The sequence below is a fragment of the Canis aureus genome, chromosome 27 (genome assembly GCF_053574225.1).
Source record: "Canis aureus isolate CA01 chromosome 27, VMU_Caureus_v.1.0, whole genome shotgun sequence".
In the NCBI taxonomy this organism is placed as follows: domain Eukaryota; kingdom Metazoa; phylum Chordata; class Mammalia; order Carnivora; family Canidae; genus Canis; species Canis aureus.
In genome coordinates, this window is record NC_135637.1 from 43,819,416 (window position 1) to 43,837,100 (window position 17,685).

The window sequence follows — 17,685 nt, forward strand, 5'->3', positions numbered from 1 at the left end:
TAGCTTGAGCACAGAGAAAATCCCCAGGCCTGGAATGCAGTTCAGTCTTCTTGGCTGTAGGATCTGGGTGATCACCTGAACTTCTGACTCATAAATGCATCCACTCATATTCCTTTCCATTTGCCCTATGTGGACCATGTAAGACTGAGATGAGAAAATAGATTTGAAGATGGAAATGTGCTCCAGGGTTGGGTGGTAATGAGTGAGTAGCTCATCCAATGTTGTTGACTGTCAACCTCTTGTAGTTTCTCATTCTCATGGTGCCTAGGGCTCTGCACTCCCTCACCTGAGCCCTTGCAGCCCCAGCCACAGGCCCTGTGCACCTTCCAGTCCTCTCTAAGATAGTCTGATACCCCTCTTCCTCCCTCTTCATGTAGCTCTGGTCTATTTGTCCTCAGATTTTCACCCAGGCACCTGCCCCCGAGAGATGTGCCCCTCTCCACTCCCCCTTGGACAAAGAGTCTAATCGAGGTTTCCCCTACAATGTTGAATGGCCATCACACTTGTCAGAGTTGTAATTTTGCATTTATTAATAACTATTGGATGGATTTTGGTGACTTCTCCAAGCATAGAGATTCTATTGCTGTGTGTCAATGGTGGTATCCCAGGAAGCAGGCACCTGTTATGTATTTAATAAATAGTGGTTAGATGGATCAGATGGGTAAGAATACAGATCTCAACGTGTCTATCTATTTTGGGTCTTTGCTTCCTTGACCACTCCCTTTAAAAGGCATCACATCTCAACTCTTCCTATTTTCCTTCCTTTCTTTATTTTTCTCCGTAACATCTAGTTTCATTTGATATACTGTGTGTACCAATACCTTTTACATAGTTGGAATAAATAATAAAGGATTGATCAAACATAATTTAGCTTTGGCTTTTGTATTTAAATCAGTCAGAATCTTTAGTCAGTGCTATTCCTTCTTAATGTGTATTAAAGCCTGACTTAAACTTTATTTTCTTTATTTTTATAACCCCTGACCCTAGAGTTGCAAGAGGAGCTTAAAGATGATGACAAAGGGAAGTTTTATCATTAAATGGTGGTTAAGGGATCCCTGGGTGGCGCAGCGGTTTGGTGCCTGCCTTTGGCCCAGGGCGCGATCCTGGAGACCTGGGATCGAATCCCACATCGGGCTCCCGGTGCATGGAGCCTGCTTCTCCCTCTGCCTATGTCTCTGCGTCTCTCTCTCTCCTTCTGTATGACTATCACAAATAATAAATTAATTAATTAATTTAATTAATTTAAATATATTATTTATATTATATTATATTATTAATAATATATTATATATTATTATTATAAATATAATATATTAATTTAAAAATAAATAAATAAATTAATTAATTAATTAATTAATTTTAAAAAAACGGTGGTTAAGACTCTGGGCAAGGACTCAGAAATCTAGATTCAGATTCTGGAATTAACACTTGGAAGCTATAAGGCCTCAAATAAATTACTAAATCTCTACGCCCCAAGTTTTCAACCATAAAATTGGTAGAAGATGGTAATAATTGTTTACACGCAATAGTATTGTAGTGGGTGCTAAAGAGCTGAGATGAGTAACGTGGTTAGCACAACACTGAGTATACAGCAAATGTTTATACTGGATAAACATTAAAGGAGGGGCAGCCCGGGTGGCTCAGCGGTTTAGCACCACCTTTGGCCCAGGACATGATCCTGGATCCCTGGGATCGAGTCTCACATAGGGCTCCTTGTATGGAGCCTGCTTCTCCCTCTGCCTGTGTCTCTTCCTCTCTCTCTCTCTCTCTCTCTCTCTCTGTGTCTCTCATGAATAAATAAATAAAATCTTAAAAAAAAAAAAAACATTAAAGGAGCTGTTACCCACCCCTGGATATTAGCACCCATACAGCTGAGTCAACACACATGCTTCCACGGGTGTGAGTGTCTCCTGCCGGTACACTGGGTGGACTGTGCACAATGAACCACTGAGGAGAGTCTCTACTTCTGAAGACACCGTGTGCACAGCTATAGTCTAGGACAACCCATGAAACATGCTCTCAGGATTATAATCAAATAATTGCTATAAAATATAGTGGTAAAGAGCTTGTTTGCTGCTGTATATTTTCTGGGAATTTCTATATGGAAGGTTGAAGTGTGACTTGGGCTGAGGGAAGCCTGCAGAGGGCAACACCTATCAACTTGTAAAAAAGCAATGGCAGTCTTCCCCTCAGACCCCCCCCAACCATGTAAAAAATCAGAGAAATTAAACTTTACTGGATAGCATTATAAGCATCCCCATTCACAAGGAATTTTGATTTTCTAAGCACTCTTTTTGGATATTAGTGCAGCATTCTCATGCAAGCCAAAATTCACTTCTCAAACTCAGATACCTAAAATTTTCTTAATTAGAATTCTTGATGGAAATTCCTTTCCATATGGCAAATGTTTGCATTTTTTAAAGATCTATTTTCAACTTTAAAGCATGTATAGAAAGAAAAAAAAAAGACTCTTTTATCAATGTTTCTGATACCTGTTTAAAATATTCAAAAGGGAGTTTTTTATTAATACATCAATAATTCATAGAAAATACGGCTTTGGAGTACAGGGAAATTATTTGTTGCATTAGTCATAAATATTCCCTCTACAAAACTTTACATTCATTATATATTCAACCAAGTTTCCTCCATAAATACTGTCAAGTCGAAAAAACTCAATGCAGTCTCTGCTTGAAATAAAAAATCTCAATTGATAATATCTAATTAAATTATCGCCGAGATTGTTATAGTTTATTCAAGCAGAATGTGATCTCGTGTTTTCTATTTAAAAACAAGAGGGAACAGTATTATATTGGAAAGAAATCAGACAGTCAACAGAGGTGGTCATTTTGGTCTAAAACGTGTTCTCAGTTCTTGTAGAAAGATCGCAAATGCAGAACCACAGTGACACAGAGCTTGGGAGAGCTTTGTCACTTGGTAGGTGTCAGGAAGAGAAGCTAGTTTGAACAGGAATAAGCCAGGATGGGAGACCATGAAGTCCACAGTGCCTGAAGCCTGTGACCTCAAACACCCCCAAGATGACTCTGACGCTGCTCATTTTGAGAGGCAATATTATCTGTCACATTCCGATGAGCGTGTCTTAATTTCTGTCCTCATGTCTCTGTGCAGCTGTGACCCCAGGTTATGGGCTCCCTGTCGATTCGTGCCCAGCACCTGAATGACCATGTGCGCAGAGTTAGTTTTATTTGGAAGGATTTATCTCTCCTTCTCTGAGTCTAAATGATGGTGCATTTAATCTCAACTTTCCCAGTCTGCTAGACATACTTTTCAGATTTATTGTTCTATTCATGCACTTTCTTTTTCATTTTATTAATTTTATAATTCTTTTCTGTACCAAGGAAGGATTATATAAATTACCTCCTTCATCAAGGATCTGAGGAATTAAAATGTTTGTATCAGTACTCAGATACACACACACACGGACACCTATACAATATGTATCTACTGATATCCATATGGTGAGTTAATAATTCCTTCAGCATGTATCACTAAGGTTAATACATATTATTAAAGCCTTTTTATTTTTTTATTTTTTATTTTTTTTAAAGCCTTTTTAAAATTCAGTAAAGTAATAGTCTATCAAAATTTGAAAATGCAAATAACCTTTAACAAAGCAAATACTATTCCAGGAATGTTATCCCAAAGAGAAAAATATTGTTATTAAAATTACACGCAAAGACATGTTATTCAAGGCTATGTTGGTAGGGGCAAGGGTGGGCTGGAGAGACAAGTAAATGCCTGTTAGTATGTGAATGATTAAATACACTTTCTAGGGCAAGATATTCGAAAGGATGAGGGACTTCTAGGTCTGGCAAAATGATGCAATAGGCTGGTACCAAACACTCACTACAAACACCTGCCTTTATTAAGTAAAGCAAAATTGTTTCTCCATATATGTACGTTTAAATCTGTGGCCTAAGGAACAAGAAACAAATAAGTCTTCAAGTGTCAGATTGCGAGGTGAGAGCTGAAAGCTAACCCGGCAACCCAAGCTGATCTTACAGAAGCCAGGAAAGGTGATTTGAACCTTGTACTGGCTAAAAGATTAGGTTAGGTTTTGAAACCACCTGGGGATAGGAGACCAGGCTCACCAACAGCTACAAGTCCAGTGAAATGAAGACAAATCATTCTACCACTAACCCACAGAAAGACGACAAAGATGGTTTGTCAGGTATTCTTAAATTATCCGTTTTTCCTTGGCGCTGCTCTGTCCACGTGAGACCCGTATCACCTGGCACCTGTTCCAATTTGCCCAACAGCATCATCCCCAGCACAGAGCCATGCCTGAGGTCAGCTACAAGTCTTGGGAATGTCCCAGAGGAGACTCGGCCCATGTTAAGTGGGGAGAGGGGAGACAAACACACCTGCCTCCTCGTTCACCTGCCTGTGAGTCCCACATGTCCCCTTGCAGCTCCCACAGGACTGAGCTCCAGTGGCTCCCAGAGCCAAACTGGCTAGTGACATGGACTTCATTGACCTTCATCTCCTCCCTGCATCTCTTAACACACCCTGCTGATTTTCCTGACATCATCTCCCAAGCCAAGTGCTTGAAAAGGTCTTATGTCAGGGTTCTGGAGGTATCTAAACTAAGATGGACACTTTTATGGTAGATCTGAGGCGGATTAAAAATTACCCCAAGAAAAATGAAAATTTAATCTCCCATTGATGTGAAGTCCACATTTACCCTACCTGGGAAGGACAGAGACATCTTAAACTGAGATAGCATTTTTATTTTTATTTTTATTTTATTTATTTTTAAGTAAGCTCCACACCTAGCATGGGACCCAACATGGGGCTTTGAACTCAGCCCCCTGAGATCAAGACCTGAGCTGAGATAGTCTGATGCTTAACCCACCGAGTGACCCAGGTGCATCTAAGATAGTATTTTTAAAATATGGATGTTGGAGTTTCTTTTAGGTTGGTATGGAGAAGTGATGGGCATACAGTGACATACCTACAACAAACAAATTCAAAATTTCTGTGGGGAAACTTTAACAATATTCCTTGTGAGGATCTTACCAGGTGAAAAAATAATTTGTGCTTAAAATTAACTTATAAATGAAAATTATTAAACACATGGAGAAACAAGTCACCACAAGTGAGAAAAAGAAGATGCAACAAGTAAAGAATTGGTGTTCCTGAGAACTTAACAAAAAGCAACATGAATGGAACCATAAAATACTTATATCTAAACAAAAAGAGAATTTTTTAAAAATATCAAAAAGGAAGGACGTTAGGGGGAAAATAATGATGTTTGAAAAAGAACCAGAGAATACTTTTACAAATGAAAAATAAAAGTTTCTTTCTAATATAGTCTGAAAACATAAAACTACAAGACACAAATTAATGAACCTGAAGATATGTGTGATAAAATGATGTAAAATGTGCGCCAAGTGGCAAATGGGCTGGAGACAAGGAAATATGTGAAGAGATTTCAGATGTGTAGATCATAGTTTGGCATATACTAAAATCATAAGTTGAATTTATAATGCTTGTCTGGAGGGTATTGCAAGAGGTACCATTAAGTGAGAAAAGCAAGAAGCAAATAAATAGGGTATAATCCCATCTTTTGCTAAACAATAACATCAAATGTAAATAGAAACTGTGTGTGTCTCTGTGTGTGTCATATTATGAGATCAAGGCAGAAGCCATTAAAAAACGCTCACTAGCGGGAGAGCCTGGAGGGCTCAGTTGGTGAAGGGTTTGACTCTTGGTTTCAGCTTGAGTCATGATCTCAGCGTCGAGAACTGCATCAGGCTCTGAGGGTCTGTTTGGGAGACTCTCTCTCTCTCCCTCTGTTCCTCACCCACCAGCATATGTTCTCTCTATCTTTCTCTCTCAAATTAATAAATAAATCTTGAAAAAAGAAACACTTGCTAGCCTGTTTAAGATGCTGGACTCAGGATGAGGAGGGAAGGAGTAGGGAATAAAGCAGAAGAAAAATATGGTGAAAAAGAATATAGTTGTATTTTAAAAGTGAAATTATTTTCGAATGCCTGATATGATCTTACTTAAGTAAATTTATAAATGCGTCTGTCATTCGCATAAAGAACGAATGAAAGGATGAGCCTCAAAATAACAGTTACAGTCATCTCCAGATAAATTTATATGATTTTTATTTTCTTCCTTAAAAGCTCATAGGCTTTCTTTCTCAAAGGCACCAAGTTTCATTATGTAATTAGGTATAAAAGCTATTTTCCATTTGGAAAAATCAATTTTTTATCCTCATCTTTCATCTTATTTGAACCATCCCAAAGCTCTGAAATTTGTAATGTGAAGAAGGAAAAGAGGTGGCAGGTATATTTCTGTGCTCAGGTATGTAATATTCTGCACCTGACATTCCAGAGTCTTCTCATGCACATTGCCTGTAGTGCTGGGCAGCTCTGAGGCTCCACATCAGCACACGTCGTGCTTACAGCCCAGGTTGGTTTGGGTACAGTCATGCTCAAATGAGGAGAAAGAGAGTATTTGATCATAACTAACAACAAAAATGTACTATTTCATATCTAAAAATATTTTAAATTTCAGAAGCTAGGGCTCCTGTGTGGCTCAGTCAGTAAACAGACTGTCAGCAGACAGTAAAGTGTCTGCTTTCGGCTCACGTCATGATCCCGGGCTCCTGGGATTGGGTCCTGCATCAGCTGCTCAGCAGGAAGCTTGCTTCTCCCTCTCTCTCTATGCATGCTCTGTCTCTCTCTCTGTCTGTCTGTCTCTCTCTCTCTCCCTCTATCAAATAAGCAAATAAATAAATCTTAAAGAAAAATAAATTTCAGAAGCTGGTATACCCCTTCCTATTATTTCCAGTAGTGAGGAGCCTAATCTTAGTATTTACTGGATAATGTCTGTTATTCAAAATTATTTTATTATAAATCAATCTACTATTTATTAATTTGTACAATAAGACAAGTTATTAAAGCAAATTTTGAAACGCCATCCTATTCAACTATTGAAATTGTCATTTTCAGAGATAATGTCCCAAGCAAAGGATGCACTGGCAAAAATACATGAGACTATATCAAACCAAAAAGCTTCTGCACAGCAAAAGAGACCTGTTGAATGAGAGAAAATAGTTGCGAATCATATATCTGATTAGGGGTTGATAACCAAAAGATATAAAGAATTCATACAATCCAATAGCAAAAAAAAAAAAAAAAAAAACAATAGGATTAAAAATGGCCAGAAAAGGGACATCTGGATGGCTCAGTGGTTAAGTGTCTGCCTTTGGCTCAGGTTGTGATCCCGGGGTTCTGGGATCAAGCGCTGCATCCAGCTCCTTGCAGAAAGCCTGTTTCTCCTTCTGCTTCTGTCTCTGCCTCTTTTTCTCTCTGTGTGTGTGTTTCTCATGAATAAATAAATAAAATCTTTTTTTAAAACATTAAATAAAAATAAATAAATTAAAAATAAATTGAAAATAAATAAAATGGGCAGAAGACATGAATAGACATTTTTACAAAAAAGACATCCAGATGGTCAACAAATACATGAAAAGATGCTCAACATCACTCATCATCAGGGAAATGCAAATCAAAATCACAATGAGAGGGGATCCCCGGGTGGCGCAGCGGGTTGGCGCCTGCCTTTGGCCCAGGGTGCGATCCTGGAGACCCGGGATCGAATCCCACGTCAGGCTCCCGGTGCATGGAGCCTGCTTCTCCCTCTGCCTATGTCTCTGCCTCTCTCTCTCTCTCTCTGTGTGACTATCATAAAAAAAAAAAAATCACAATGAGATATCACCTCACACCTGTCAGAATGGCTAGTATCAAAAATACTAGAAATAACAAAGTGTTGACAAGGATGTAGAAAAGTGGAAACCCTCTTGCACTCTTGGTGGGAATGTAAATGGGTACAATGACCGTGGGAAATAGTAAGAGGTTCCTCAAAAAATTAAAAGTGGAATTACTCTATGATCCAATTCTACTTCCGGCTATTTATATGAAGAAAACAAAAACTAACTTGATAGGCTATATGGACCCCTGTATTACTGCGGCATTATTTACAATAGCCAAGATATGGAAACAGCCTAAGTGTCCGTCAGCAGATGAACAGATGAACAACACAACGGAATATCATTCAAACGCAAAAAGAATTAAATCTTGCCCTTTGCAGCAACATGGATGTATTTAGAGGGATTATGCCCAGTGAAGTAAGGCAGAGACGGACAAGTACCATATGATCGCATTTTATGTAGAATCTCAAAAAAATATTTTAAAGCAAAACATGCAAACTAAACAGCAAGCTCACAGATCCAGAGAACGGATTTGTGTTGCCAGACATGGGGGTGAGGGTGAGCAAAATGATGAAAGGACTCATAGGAACAAAACTCCTGGCAGAAAATAAATCTAGAGAAGGTAATGGACAGCCTGGCAGATATAGTTAATAATATCGTACCGCCTATTTGAAAATTGCTAAGAGAGGAGATCTTAAAAGTTCTCACCCCAAGAAAAACAAAATTCTGTAACTGTGTGTAGTGATGGGTGTTAACCAGACTTACCGTGGAGAGCATTCCGCAGCATATACAATTATTGAGTCATTATGCAGCACGCCTGAAACTAACATGATGTCGGATTGTCAATCATGCCTCAATAACAAATGAATGTATTTATTTATTTATTTTTAAAGATTTTATTTATTTATTCATGAGAGACACAGAGAGAGAGAGAGAGAAGCAGAGACACAGGCAGAGGGAGAAGCAGGCTCCATGCAGGGAGCCTGACGTGGGGCTCGATCCCGGGTCTCCAGGATCATACCCTGGGCTGAATGCAATGCTAAACCTCTGAGCCACCAGGGCTGCCCCCACAAATGAATTTTAAAAAAGAAATAACATCCAAAGAATTAGTATTCTGCAAATAGAATAACTTATCTCAAAGACCAACATATTTCTGTGCTTATGCTACTTGGAGCCAAATGAAACACTCAAGTCTAGTCCGGGGGGAGTGTGTGCTTTTGTGAAACATAACTCTGTATTGGCTTTGACATTGTCAGAATCGTTACGCAGTGATGAAATGACGCTAAATACCTCAAAGAAGACTTTAAATAAGAAGTACATGTCTTGTTAGTGCCCTTCTGAAAGCCTCCAACCCCAAGCCCCACCCAAACACACACACACACACATGCACATATGCACACATAGGTCTAATTCTCTTTATACGTAACAATAGACAATCTACGCAAAAGCACTACTTTTCACAGGGGTTAGCAGTAGACCTTTAAAAAGAGCCAGCATTAGAATTTGAAAGTCAAGATATTACCATATGTATGGTTCAGGAAAAAATTGTTTCTTCCCTAGATTTTTTACAAGAATTATACACACACACACACACGCACACATGTGCACACACACAAGTATTGTGCCTGAAACTGTCCAGGAGGACACACAGGACCTTCCCTTTTGTACAACTAGCCCTTGTGCTCGTTCACTGGGAATGGGTATCATGGCTCTGAGGGTATCATTATTTGCATTTTAATGCCAAGACTAGAACTTTAGAATGACTGGCAATGAATCTGCGTTTAATATCTTCATATGATTGAGGAAGATAATTAGTCACGGCTGAATAAAAAAGATACCCAGCTGGAGTTCCACCTCATTAACAGGATGCTAGCAGAACATGTAAGGTTCTCCAGAATGGCACCATCTTGCTGTTCCCACGAACATCAGCTCAATCAATGCTTTCATTTTGGTGTACGGGTTTGCCTCCACCCTGTCGGAGCGTGAGCAAAGTGCAGCCATGTCTCAGGAGACTGAAGACCTAGTTTAATCAAATGAGACTTCATTGCAATTGCAAATTTTTCAAGTTTACTTTTTTAACTGATAAATAATGCCCTTGAATGAGTTATTTTGCCAGAGTGTAGCTTCACAAGTTATATGGATGAAAGAGGTTGAATACAACATGGACAATATTCCAGAAAATTCAGAATCCTTTACAGCTTTGGATACTTATTTGCTTCTATTATTCCAATTATTTTCTTCCGTTAATATTATATTGATATAGATGTTGTTTTATATTCTTCCCCATATTTCTTTTTTTTTAAGATTTTATTTAGCCATTCACAAGAGACACACAGAGAGAGTGGCAGAGACACAGGCAGAGGGAGAAGCAGGCTCCACGCGGGGAGCCCGACGTGGGACTCGATCTGGGTCTCCAGGATCACACCCTGGGCTGAAGGTGGTGCCAAACTGCTGAGCCACCCGGGCTGCCCCATATTTCAAGTCTTTTAAGGGACTCCACTTCTCAAGATTAATCTCCACAAAGTCAATTCTGTATTAGGGCTTTTTTTTAAATTTTATTTTAAGGATTTCATTTATGTATTTGAGAAAGAGAGAGAGAGAGAGCACGAGCAGGGGAAGGGGCAGGGGGAGAAACAGCTCTCTGCTGAGCAGGGAGCCCAGTGTAGGGCTCCATCCCAGGACCCTGGGATCATGACCTGAGCTGAAGGCAGATGTTTCACCAACTAAAGCACCCAGGTACCCCCGTGTTAGGCCTTTCTAAAATAATTCACCCACAGCACAGCCAAGTGGAGGTGTCTGGGTGAGGTACTAACAGCTACTATGATCAGGAGCTTTGGTTATTCAGCGTCTTTTATGGTTCCATACAAATGTTAGTATTGTTTGTTCTAATTCTGTGAAAATTATTATTGGAATCTTGATGGGCATTATATTAAATCAGTACATTGCTTGGGGTAGTATGAAAATTTTAACAGTATTAACTCTTCCAATTCAAGCCCGCAGAATATCTTTCCACATATTTCTGTCATCTTCAATTTCTATCAGTATAGTTTCCAGAGCACAAGTCTTTCACTTATTTGGTTAAGTTTACTCCTTGATATTTTATTATTTTTGGTACAACTACAAATGGGATGGTTTTTCTTTATTTCTCTTTCTAATAGTTATTAGTATATAGAAATACAACAGATTTTTGTATCTTTTTTATACTACAACTTTATTGAATTTGTTTCTTGATTCTAGCAGTATTCAGTGGAGTCTTTAAGGTTTTCAGATATAATATGATGACACCTGCAAATAGTGACAGTTTTACTTCTTCCTTTCCAATTTGGATGATTTTCTTTCTTTTGAAGTTTTTGTTTATTCGTTTGCTTCTTCTGAATTGCTGTAGCTGGGAGTCCCAGGACTATGTTGAATGAAGGTGGCAAAAGCCGGGATCCTCGTCTTGTTCCTGATCTTACAGGAAAAGAGCTCAGTTTTTCACTGCTGAGATGATGTCAGATATGGGCTTGTCTTATACACCTTTATTATTATGAAGTACATTTCTTGTATACCTACTTTGTTGAGAGATTTTATCATCTCTACATTTTTATAAACAATGGATGGCATTCAAACACTAAGAAAAGTAATCAAAATCATAAGACTTGTTCCAAAACAAGAAAAAAAAACAGAAATAAATATAGCATGTGCACTGCTGTGTTTGTACAGCCCTTGAAGTAAAAGTGCTTTTTAACATGTTTAGTGAATTAGAAAAGGATGTGTAATAGAAAACTTACAAGGCCTATATAGCTTAAATTACCTGTTGCTTGGTCTTTTTCAGATGAAAAACCTTGCTGGCCCCGGATACATGAAACTGTAGTCCCAAAAGGACACAAGAAATCAGGCACAACTGGAGCAGTATTTTAAGAAATGATTCTCCATTCAAAAATAAATGAAACACATTTCAGAAGCAATATGAACAAAGATAAATCTTTTAGAAAAGTATATTGGTGCATATCATAGTGAACTAATAAATATCCACGATAAAAAATACTTGGATCTAAAGCAAATATATATTTATGTATTTACATAAACTATTTATATGTATAAATATTTATATTTATAAATATATATATATTTCCTTAAAAAAACAACAAAACACTAAGAGCTGATTTCTCTCAGAAAGAATAATAGCTAAAAGACCTTGATTATATATTCAAATATTCAAATTTCTGAAAAAGAAAATGTCAACCAGGAATTCCATATCTATTCTAAGTATAGAGAAAATTGGACACAAGTAGACCCATATTACATGAAATACAATGTAATTCTTTTGAGTATTACTCAAAAGAAAGGAAAATAACCCCAGAGGAAATTGAGATGCAGCAAGTGCAAAGTATTGATTGATCTAATTAATAATGACTTCAGAAACAACAGGAACATCTGTGAGTTCTAAGTACATAGAGAATTTAACTATACCAAAATAGAAAAACAGCTTGAATATAGGCAGGGTAAATGGTTTCAAAGACTGAATTTTCTGATAAGTGATGTTATTAATTTATAACAAATCATAGTAAGCCAAGAAGAAATGCTTTAAACATTAAGAAATCATGAAAATTATATAGAATAGAAGATTTAAACCAAAAAAAAAAAACACTAGTAACTACATCAAATGTAAATTGAACAGTCTGGTAAAAGACAAAGATTGTTATAATGGATTTAAAAAAAAAAACAACAACACAAGACTTCAAAGAGATGTAAATATTAGGACACAGAAAATGTAAGAGTAGAAGGATAGGGAAAGATATATTATACCATTACTAAGTAAAGAAAGATGTCGCTTTCTCCACACTGACACATTTAATGATATAAAAGGATACTGGGTTATTTAATGAAGGAAGAAAGATGTTTGCATGCAGCTCACACCTGTTTCAAAGCTCTTTAAGGCAAGAAATAACAGAGATAAATGAAGATATTCAGAATACTAAAAGAGACTATCCACCAGGGAGAAAAAACATGTGTATGTGTGTATAACATGCACATGTTTATGTATAATATTATGGGGTCAAGGGCAAGCTGCTCCAAAACATGCCAACATGCCACTGACACATGGATTATTTTAAATAAAAATTACTTAGGAAACTGTTAGCCTAGGAAGATGGTGGAGTAGGAGGATCCATGGACACCTTTAGAGAACAGCAACATCAGTTCAGCCACTCCAGAAAATGACCTGAATTGGAGGAAAATATTTCTCACAGGTAGTCGTAGAGAAGAGACTACATTAAAAGGGTAGAAGAGACATAGATGCTGTTGGGAACCAAATGGGAGGGACGCCACAGGCCCAGAGAAGGAGGGTAGCAGACCCCACTCCAGGTACCCACACAGGGGACCTGCAGTGAGAAGATGAGTCTCTAAAACATTTGGCTTTGAAAACCAGTGGGTCTTAACTTCCCAAGTTTTTACAATCAGTGGGGGCTTAACACCTGGAACTTTAGGAATCAGTGAGCTCAGCTTTGGAAGAGCTGGAGAGTCCTAGGAAACTGAGTCTCTGCCCTTAAAGAGCCAGCATAAGAACCCAACAGAGATAAGCAGAGAAACAGCAGTTTGAAAAGTGCCTGGAGTGTACGAGAAGGAGATTTATTTGCTAATCTCAGAATGTGCACTAGAGGGCCAGGGATATTTGGAAGACTTCTCTAAAAAGAAAAGAGCTGATGGGCACCATTTCTCTCCCCTGCCCTCCAGCATAAATACACGGTTGCCTGCTGGAACCAGTGCAAACATTCTCCACCTGGACACATAGATCAATAGAACAGAATAGAGAGACCAGAAATAAATCTATGCTTTTATGGTCAATTAATCTGTGACAGACGGGGCAAAAATATGCAATGGGGAAAAGACACTCTCTTCAACAAATGGTGTTGGGAAAACTGGACTGCTATATGCAAAAAGAATAGAAATGGACCACTTGTTTACACCACACACAAAAATAAACTCAAGGTGAATTAAAGACCTAAATGGAAGACCTGAAATCCTAAAATGCCTAGAAGAAAGCACAAGCAGTAATCCCTTTGACGTCAGCCATAGAGACGTTTTTCTAGATATGTGTCCTGAGACAAAGGGGACAAAAGCAAAATTAAACTATTGGGATTACATCAAAATAAAAAGCTTCTACAAACTACAACAATACAATCCACAAAACGAAAAGACAACATAGAGAATTGGAGAAGATATTTGCAAATGATATAGCCAATAAGGGGTTTGGATATGTTATATATATTATATATATAATACATATAACACATATAAGGGGTTAGTATATATTATATATATACATATATATACACATATATTTGTGTATATATATAGAGAGAATTGATATATATGTATAAATAATTTATACAAGTCAATGTTCAAAATACAAATAATCCAATTAAAAATGGGCAGAGGACTTGAACAGACATTTTTCCAAAGAAGATATCCATCCAGACGGTCAACAGACACAAGAAGAGATGCTCAACATCACTCATCATCAGGGAAATGCAAATCAAAACCACAATTAGATATCACCTTACACTGGTCAGAATGGCTAAAATCAACAACGCAAGAAATACCAGATGTTGGTGAGGATGCAGAGAAAAGGGAATCCTCATGCACTGTTGGTGGGAATGCAAACCAGTGCAGCCTTTCTGGAAAACAGTATAGAGGTTCTTCAAAAAAGTTAAAAATAGTGCTGTCATTTGGTCTAATAATTCCACTACTGGATATTTACCCAAAGAATATGGAAACACTAATTCAAAAAGAATCATGTGCCCTTATGTTTATTGTAGCAATATTTACAAGAGCTGAGATATAGAAGACCAAGTATTCATCAAAAGATCAGTGAATAAGGAAATTGTTGCATACATACAATGGAATATTATTCAATCATGAAAAAGAATGAAGTCTTGCCATTTGCAATAACATGCATGGAGCTAAGGAGTATGATGCCAAGTGGAAAAAGTCAGACAGAGAAGGACAAATACCACATGGTTTCACTCCTATGTGGAATTTAAGAAACAAAGCAAACAAAGAAAAAGCAGAGGTCTTTTGTTTTGCTTTGTTTTTCTGGGTTCGTTTTTTGAGAGAGCTAGAGTAAGAACACTAGCATGGGGAGGGGCAGAGGGAGAGGGAGAGAGAATCTTAAGTTCCACAGATGGAGCCTGACATGGGACTTGATCCTACAACCTTGAGATTATGACCCAAGCTGGAATCAAGATTTGGACGCTTAACTGACTGAGCCCCCCAGGTGCCCCCTCAAAACAGACTCTTAACTACAGAGAACAAACTGGTGGTTGCCAGAGGGGCAGTAGTGGGGGGATAGGAGAAACAGATAAAGGGATTTGGAGTACACTTAACATGACGAGAGCTGAGTAATGTATAGAATTGTTGAATCACTCTATTGTACACCTGAAACTAACACAACACTATATGTTAATTATGCTTGAATTAAAAAATGCATTAATAAGTTAAGAAAAAAAAAAGAAATAGTCCATGTAAGGATACTCCCATTCTCCTTAATTCCCTAAAACAGGAATTAAATCTCTTACATGAAAAATGCCTTCCCTGCAAAGAAAGCAAAAGCACCATAACACCAGAGACAAAGACATTACAGCTGAGAAAGCTACAGAAGCAACCTTTTAACTTTTTTTCTGATCTGCTATTTCAGTCTAAACAGAAGTCTAAATAGAATTCCTCTCTATTTAAAGCTTCCAAGTAGCTGTTTTCTTTATGCTGTCAATTCCTCACAAATTTATTGTCTTTGTCTAAAATGTGTAAAAACTTCCTGCCTTAATTATTTCTTCAGGTATCAGTTTCATTATTGAGCCTCTGTGCCCAGGTAATAATTTTTTTTCTCCTGTTAATTTGTCTCATATAAACTTAATTCTTAGTCCACCTGAAAGGACTTAAAGAGTAGAGGATAAATTTTTCCTTCCCTACAATGTATATTATCTCAAAACAGTATGGAAAAATTGACAAATAGAAAAGAAAAAAGTCAAATCCTCAATTAGGTTAGAAAATTGTAGTGCAGCTTTTTGTGATTCATAGAAAGATGAAATAAATATTAGCAACAGTATAGAAGGTTTGAATAACACAATTACCGCTTGATCTAATAATGTATATTGAAAATATTCCCCTAAATCACCATAATAAACATTATTTTCACTGCATATGTAACGGTTGGCCTCGTGTGTTCTCTGAAAGCAAGTCTTGCAAGATATTAAACTAAGAAATAATAGAAATTATGTTTTCTGATCATAATGAAATTATGCTAAGAAACAATTTTAAAAAATAATTAAAATGATCACATCTGTTTAGAAATCAGCTACATATTACTAAATTACCCAGAAGAAAGAGAATGACATTCAGGAAGTTGTTTATATTGAAATTAAAATATGTAATAAAATCTGTGCAATACAGCTACTGTTTCCTTTAGAGAGAATGTTATAGTATTAATATGTGTATTTGACCAAAAAAAAGTGAAAATAAATGATTACTTCTCCACAAGCTAGGGGAAAAATTAAATAAGGCTTAAAGAGAACAGAAGGAAAATGTAAGAATCTCTATTTTGTCATAGAAAGTTGGCATAATCTCAGTAATAAAGCCTAACAAGGATATGGAGGAGAGGAAGATTGCAAGTCAATCCCTCCAAAGAAAATAAATATAAATATCCTGAACAAAAACAAGATAAATTTATTATAGGAATTCTAAGTTGGTATATTAATATGTACAGGTATAAGAATATACAATGTAAAAACCAATCAAATAGAATAGAATAGAAAATCATGATTATTTCAACAGAAGTAGGAACTGAATTTCAATAATTTTTTATCTATTTACAATAAACACATTAAACTATGAATAAATGGAATCTTTACCTAATGAAGGATATTAATAACATAATTACAGCAACTATCATAATAAATTAAAGAACTGAAAAATATTTCCCTCCTGGAAAAAGGATAAAATTAGGGTGAGCACAATTTCAGTCTCTAACATTTTACTGGCTATCCTAGACAGCAGCATAAGGAAAAAAAAATGAAATAATAAAGATTAATAGGGACGTCATAAGAAATGTGACAAGTGAAAAGAAATATATATGTAGGAAAATTATATATTCTACAGAAGAACTGTTAACATCAATAAGGAAATTTTATAGGTTTGTGGGGTGCAAGGTCAATAGAAATAACACTGTAATTCTGTTACCAGCAACAAATAGTCACAAAATGAAATTTAAAAATTTTACAATAGCAGTGTAGAGAATCAAAGGCTTAGGAATGAATCTAAAGAAAGAGCAGCAATAAATAAATAAATAAATAAATAAATAAATAAATAAATAAAATAAAGAAAGAGCAGCAAGACTTCAGTGTAGAAAAACAAAGCATTCCTGAGAGAAATTTTAGCATATATTCAGAATAAGTGTCCTTATAAAAGCCCTAAATTATCAGGGGGATATAAAATATTTATGTATGGGATGGCTTAATATTATTAATATATTAATTCTCCCCCAATCGATCTATTTATTCACGACAATGCCAGTGTAAATTCTAGGAATATTTTTGCATGAATTAATAAGTTCATCCAACAATTTACATTAAAATTTTAAAAATAGGCAAAACAAAGGTCAAAGTTGGAAAACATACAAGACTCCATCTCTCACCTAGGAGCCAGACACTTCAAATAGACTGTTGGGGAAAAGTCCTATATATATATTTTTTAATAAACTATTTTTTAGAACAGTTCTAGACTTTACAGAAAAATAGAACAAATCATACAAACCGTTCTCCTATGCTTTGTGCCCGTTCCCTCTGTTACTGTCATCTTCTGTTGTATGTTCTATTTGTGTGACAAATAATGAACTAATATCAATGCAGCATTATTAACTGAAGAACAGTTGTCTTCTGTAAAATCAGGTTGGACTCAGTTTTGGT

The 17,685-nt window shown here is 36.7% G+C and overlaps 1 protein-coding gene across 2 annotated transcripts in view; it reads right to left on the reverse strand.

Annotated features, from left to right (window-relative positions):
* Positions 1-523: 523 nt before the first annotated feature.
* Positions 524-17,685, reverse strand: part of LOC144299352 (uncharacterized) — a 145,737-nt gene continuing 128,575 nt past the window's right edge. For both annotated transcript variants that reach the window (XR_013366092.1, XR_013366098.1), the window contains one exon: positions 524-619. The gene's annotated coding sequence lies outside the window, so the exon portion shown is untranslated. The remainder of the gene's footprint in view (positions 620-17,685) is intronic.